Source organism: Apium graveolens, chromosome 9 (genome assembly GCF_009905375.1).
Source record: "Apium graveolens cultivar Ventura chromosome 9, ASM990537v1, whole genome shotgun sequence".
Lineage (NCBI taxonomy): Eukaryota > Viridiplantae > Streptophyta > Magnoliopsida > Apiales > Apiaceae > Apium > Apium graveolens.
The window spans coordinates 251095721-251103378 of record NC_133655.1 but is presented as its reverse complement, the minus strand read 5'-3'; positions in this window follow the sequence as shown (position 1 = coordinate 251103378).

Sequence of the window (7658 nt, the reverse complement as noted above, 5' to 3'; positions counted from 1 at the left end):
GTCAATTTGTCTACTTCTACATCTTGGGTATTAGATACTGGATGTGGTTCTCACATTTGTATAAATGTGCAAGAACTGCAGGGAAGTAGGATATTGGCGAAGGGAGAAGTCGACCTACGAGTTAGCAATGGAGAAAAGGTTGTTGCTTTAGCTGTAGGGACTTATCGTTTATCGTTGCCCACTGGGCTTGTTTTAGAACTAGAAAACTGTTTTTACATGCCTGCGATTTGCAGAAACATTATTTCGATTTCTTGTTTGGACAAGAAAGGTTTTTCATTTTTGATTCAGAACAATAGTTGTTCCGTTTCATTCAATAATGTTACCTACGGGGTTGCACATTTTTTTAATGGTTTATATATTATTGATATAGATACTCCTGTCTATAACATAAATAATGATAATAAACGTATTAAGATGAAAGACTCAAATCAAACATACCTTTGGCATTGTCGTTTAGGTCACATAAATGAGAAACGCATTTCCAAATTACATAAAGATGGTTACTTGGATAAGTTTGATTTTGAATCATACGAAGAATGCAAATCTTGTCTCATTGGCAAAATGGCTAATTATAATAACTCGAATTTTTGAGACCTTGTAAAATGTTTAATGAATAGGAACCCTGACGAACGGGAAAAACTTTTGAGCCCACACTATGTAGTGCATGGGAAAATGAGTTTCAGAGTTGATATTATGATTATACGTACCAAATGAGTGTATGTAAACGCTATTAGTTTTTGAAGAAAATGAACTTTGAAAAATGACCATATTTACGACTCATCAAGGATTACGGGAATCCCAATATAATTACAAGATTAAAACCCTACGGATTTATATCCAAGTACGATAATTCAAAACATAAGGAATAAATACGAAAGGAATTACGTCGCGAACCATTTACGAGAAAGTATTACGAAAACGTTTAAGCGAGCGAGCGAACGCGTAAACGATTAAATAAACGTAATGCACTAACTAACCATGATAAGAAAGTAACCATGGTTACTTTATCAAATAGTGAGCTTGATGTAGGATGATCAAGCAAGGATAATCAAATAGTGTGTTAAGGAAGCTAAAACAAGTAGCTTAGCTTGTAAACTAGGAAGCTACGTAAGATATGTCCATGGATTTGGCAACAAAGAATAAACCTAGGATTATATACTAGGAGAATATCAATCAATATAAAGATATCACCAATCCCATTTCCTAGAAGCAACCAAAGGAAGCAAGCATAAAACTCTCCCCCCCACCCCCGTCATTCTTCCATTCGGCCTTTTTCATCAAAGGGAGAAATGCAAAATCAAATCTCAAGTTCTAGCCAAGGTTAAATCCTCCCATTAATTCTCAAGCTTCCTAACAACCAAACTAAGGTAAGATAATTCTTTTATCTTTTTTTATCAAGGTTTGATGGGTGAAATAAAATCAATAAAGTTACTAGTGCATAGCATGAATAGTAACTCTTCTTTGGTTTCTTGATTTCAATGGTGGTTTTAGGTTCCAAAAATCATACCATGCACTTCCAAGACTCCACCATCATCAAGAACACATCTCAAGCTTTCAATAAAGGAAAAAATCTTTGGCCCAACTTTATTTAAGATTCAATTTCAAGATCCATTTAGTATGTAGTTGCAAACCTAGTTTTAGAAGTGATATTGTTGAAATCTTGATGATTTGGCTAAGTAGATTTAAGGTTGATTGTTGTTGCCTCAAGAACATGATGTTATTGAGAGGATTTAGTGTTTTGATGATGATATGATGATTGTTGATGGTAGTATAAAGATTTAGGGCGTAAACGAAACTCCGATCGTAAACGTAATCTTGTTAAAACGAATAAAACGTAACTTTAAGTTTCAGCAGAAAGTCCCGAAGATGTAAACTATAGTTTCTTGAAAACTAACCCTTTCTTATAATAGACACTGTTATAAGGATCTTTTAGGCACTTGAATCGCTTGATTCCGATTTACGGATCAAGAGTTATGGTCGTTTTACTAAAAGTGATTTACGCGATAAAAACTGCTACGAATTACGAACTTTGAAAATATAAAAGATCAACTTAAGAATGTTCATAAATCATGAAATTTTTACAGAGAGTAGTAATTTGAGTTTCCTAACTGCCATAAAAATAATTATCTTTCAATTTTTTAAAAATATCAGAGCCGAGACCGCGGTATTAGAAACCGTAGAATCCATAAGCGGAGCCGACGACGAAAATGAAAATGAACCTAAGATGCTTAGAAAAATGAAGCGACCATGATGTAAATAAGGACTTAAAGGAATAATAAGGGTAGTATAAGTTGAGAGGGTGCATAATAAGTAACGCATGAGTGCGAGTCACCGTAAATTAGAACGGAACCTAACAAAATGAATTGTGTTAATGATTATAGATTTCCGAGCGGAACCTAGAGAATCCTCCATCTCAAGATACCCAGGAAAGTTTGCGAACCCAACTCCATTTACTATTGTGTTATAAAAGGATTGTTTTATTATCATTGCATAAATACCATGCTTGCCATGATACGTAGGTATTGAACTTTTCGCATAATGTAGCGATGTTGTACGATAAGTATATATCGTAAAATATTTAACTCCGCTTTAAGCGTGACGTATGATTATAAGACCGAGAGTCGGTCGGGATTTTAAGATGAAAACCCGGGAATCATTCCGGTGATATTATAGGACGATTACAAGTCCATAATAGTACATTTTAAAGGGACTCAACGTCCACTTACGAAACATTAAAATACATCGAACTTTTATTAAAACGATTTCCCAACGATCATATTCCCTCAACTATATTTTATTGTTCGAATAATAAATATTATATACATATTCCTTTATTATTGGAGAAGTATACTCCAACGATTATTTATTTCAAACCCGATTAAACATTAAGGATTATTAATTGCATAGACATAAACTAGTTGAGGAATATTATTTTAAATATTCTTTTAAAAAGAGTAAACTCATTCGAGATTTAATTATTTATCGATTATCATTTAATTAATTATTATTTATTAAAGGGTTTATTTATGATTTAAAATCATATAACCTGATTTAAAATATTTTATGATTTTCGGAAAATCATTCGAATAATTTCAGATCGTCGGAGAATATTATCTCGACTTATTTTTTAATATAGTTTCAAAGAGAAACTTTTCCCCCTTATTTAATTATCTGTTGACAACGGTCAACTCACATCCCTAGTACTTCCTCCGAAAACTTTCGGAAGTACATACATATATATGAAGTAAAGTTATGCCTATTAACAAGCAAAACGCTTGGGGGAACTTCGATGTGGTTCGAATTCTCGAGATATGATAGGATTTCCTAAAGGACAGGGGAGGGGTAGGATCCAAGTACTTCGTGTATTGGATAGACTACTGGTACCGTAAGAGACGGTACAATATGTACCTAAGGACCTGCAAAGTGTGTGTATACCCGAAATGAGGACACATAGCCCGTATGCGGCAAGGATGATAACCGGGATACGAAGGTGTCGTCCTTTTACTAGTAGAAAAGGTTACTTTTATCGCAGTATGACTGATCATTGTATGCGGTGGCTCCAACGAATGTCCTATTCTTCCAATTGGAATTGTGATGCAGTACCGTAACCCAAGCCTGGGTGCTGGGTTTACTATTAAGGTATTAGTAGGATAATAAAATCCCTTAAAGAATTATTTTCATAAGAAGGTGTGTATCACCCAGAAAAACTATTTTCGAATAAAACATAATTAACATATATGATGTTTTACGTAAGTTTATCATACAGTCATTTTCATGCTATACATTATTATGCTGGGCATTATAGCTCACACTTGTTTTCTTAAATTGACACAACACGACACTAAATCAAGATGCCTGCCATGAGAACCACAGCCAGGAAATGGGTAGGAAATGGCCAGCTGTTCCGTAGATTGTTTGGTGTTGTACCATAGGTAGTCCGAATAAGCTGGATTGGTTTTCAGTTGTTTTTAGTTCGGCTTATTTATAAGTATGACTTATGTAAGGTAATAAACAAGAAACGTATATTTGACCGATGGACTAGCCTTACTTAAAGGTTACTCCTCGGTAAGACTTAACTACTTTTGGGTTGTAATAATTATCACTTTATGGTTGAATTACTCTAGCTATGAATGGTTCGCTTCCAAGATAATAACCTATAAGTGTGTGTGTGTGTGTGTGATTAATGTGGGGTCATAAAGTGTGAGTATTTATATACTATAGTGTGAGGTATGTGGTTGTAGTAGTTTAGATGGCGTGGCCTCCGAGATTCCCGACCCCGGATTTTGGGGCGCCACATAAATGGTATCAGAGCCTTAGGTTATCAAATCTTGGAAATTATAGGATATAAAATACATAAACATAAGAATAATAAATAATCAATTAGAGCTCAAGTCGAGTTCGTCGTTGGGCTACACGGGTAGTCTTGACAGTTTTTACCCTCAAGGGAATTCCGACTCTAAGTTAGTAACACCTTGCCTATTGTGTCGGGTACCAGTGGAGCCTATGAGGGAGGTTGACCCTGTTGATAATGTTATGGTTCCTGAGCGTGACCCTACTCCCAAGCTGGAGACACCCATTGATGACTCAGATGATGACATTACTAAGGATATTTCGGAGGAGGAGACCGACCTTCCTATCCCCATAGCTGATGACGTTGAGATAACCCAGGGAGATGGCGGAGGCTGGAGGGATGTAGAGATGTACCCTCACCCGACTATTCACTCTCATACCCCACCCTCAGGGATTCAGAGCCCTATGCCCTATACTAATGATGATGACGAGGATGGGATATATGCACAGGTCTACGAGGCTTACGACATATCCTCTAGCGACCCAGATTCACCTCTACCACCCCCGGCGACCATACATGTAGTTGTACATGACTGGATGGTGGCTCAGCTTAATGCTGAGATCACTGCGGTATCTGCTCACATTGCGGAGTTACGTCAGGCATTGACAGTTGAGAGAGCCATCCGGCTAGGATACCCAGGGGATTTCAGAGCTGCTTCCCCAGCCATAGCCTGTAGAGAGATTGATGGGATCGAGCTCCGTATTCGGGTTCAGATGAGGATGACAGTGATTGGAGGATACATCCCAGTAGTTGATGCAGAGCCGATGTTGGCAGGAGTGATGAGGAGGGTGCGTGACCTCACGCGCAGTGATAGTGACTGAGGGACTAGTGACTAGATATGGACCTTGAAGAAGGCTGGGTGACTTGTCACCAATTTTGATAGGATAGCTAGTAGTAGATAGCGTTCTTAACCCTTCAGGGTACACGGCTTATGTATTTGCATTTCAGTATTCAGGACAAGTAGTGATGTATTATAATTAGGCATGTATGAACTCAGCTAGTTGTTTTGTCCCCCAGATATAAGTGGGAGACCTTATGAAATATATATCTAGCAGTTATTAAGAAATTGATGTCCATATTATTGCACTTAAAAAAAGCATGCTAGATAATAGATGACATGCTTACATATAGATAAATTAATTATAAAATATTGTAACTATATTGACAAATCTTCATTATCAGAACAATGCCACCCCTTAGAAGAGGAACCAGGGCTCAGCCCGCAGAATCGGTTAACCAACAACGGAATGAACCTGACCCTGTAGTAAATGAAGAAAGTGAAGAGGACCTAGACTATAATGAATATGAGGAATAATATGTAGAAGAAGAGGTTGAGGATACCCATCAGGGAGGGAACCCCATGAATGAGTTTATGGAACTATTAAGAGCAAATCTGAACCAACAGCCTATTCCACCACAACCACATGCTGCCCAACAGACTGCAGCCACTGCCTTTAGGGCCTTCAAATCTCTCAAACCCCCAGAGTTTCTAGGATCTGCCGACCCTGTTGAAGCACGGGCCTGGCTCAAAGAGATAGAAAAGTCCTTCGAGATACTAGGTGTAGAGGAATGACACAAGACCAATTTTGCTTCCTACATGCTGAAAGGAGAAGCTAACTACTGGTGGGAGTCCAAACGAAACCTAGAGACTGATGTTGTGATTCCATGGGATAGATTTACCCGACTGTTCTTAGACAAGTATTTCCCTAGGTTTATGGAAACCCGGGTGGAGATTAAGTTTCTGGAATTGAAACAGGATAAGATGACTGTGGCAGAATATGAGGCCAAGTTTACTGAGTTGTCGAGATTTGTGCCTGAGTTCGTTAATACCGAAGAGAAGAAAGCGCGAAGGTTTCAGCTTGGTCTGAAATAATGAATCCAAAACCGAGTGACGATGTTAGAGCTGACAGACTATGCCACCTTAGTGCAGAAATCCTCAATTGTTGAAGCTGGCCGTGAGCAGAGTGTGAGGGAAAAGGAAAATAGGAAGAGGAAGATAGGAAGCCAAGGAATAGGAACCGAAAACATGAGCCTTCCAAGCAGGTTCGTCAGGGGAGTAGTGTCCCAGCCTGCGTGAGGCCCCGGATTCATAAAGGCCCCAAGTGAGAGTGTTGGTCAGGGCGGCGGATAATCTAGGGCAACATTTCATAGCCAACCACGTGCCCCAATACAAGAATGTTAGACATGCGGAAAAAGACACCTTGGGGTGTGCACCCAGGCAAGAGCCCCTCTGAAATGTTACAGGTGTGACCAACCCGGACACCTTGCCAACAACTATCCCCAATACAGCAAGACATGTTTCCAATGTGGGAAAATAGGACACATGAGGAAGGATTTCCCGACACTGAAGCCCCCAGCCTCAAGGATGAGCAGAGCTGCATCCAACCGACCCCCAGCTGCTAGGACCTTCAACATGACTGTTCAAGATGTTGTTCGAAACACTAACGTGATAGCAGGTACCCTTTTGTTAAATTCTGAGCATGCAAATGTCCTATTTGATTCTGGAGCAACCAAGTCATTTATATCTCAAGATTTTTCTAAAAAGTTAAAACTTAACACTGTACCCTTACGCGAGGTATTACAAGTGGAAATAACAAACAAAGAAATAATTCCTCTAAAATCAAGTACACCCTAAGTGCAAGTTAAAATTAGAAGGGAGGGTCTTTGAGGTTGACCTAATCCCATTTGCGTTAGGAGAATTTGATGTAATCTTAGGAATGGATTGGTTATCCAGTAATGGAGTGCGAATAGATTGTGAACAGAAGAAGGTAAAGATAAGAGTGCAAAATGGAAAAGAAGTAGTGTTTAGAGGTCAACGACAGAACCAGAAATTTCTGACCATGCTACAAGCAAAAAGATTGTTAAGGAAAGGAAATAAGGCCTATTTGGCTTATGTGGTAGATACCAAGAAGGAAGACCATAATATACAGGACATACCCATAGTGAATGAATTAGAGGATGTGTTTCCAGAGAACTTACCCGTGTTGCCACCTGATAGGGAAATAGAATTCGCTATAGAATTAGCACCAGGAACGACACCAGTATCCAAGGCCCCATATAGACTAGCCCCAGTTGAGATGAAGGAATTAGCTTCTCAACTGCAAGAATTATTAGATAATGGAATGATAAGACCCAGTATGTCATCATAGGGAGCGCCAGTACTATTCGTAAAGAAAAAGGACAGCAGTGTAAGATTATGCTTAGACTATCGAGAATTGAATAAGCTGACTATTAAGAATAGGTATCCTCTCCCCAGGATTAATGACCTATTCGACCAACTCAAGGGAGCTGTACATTTTTCCAAAAT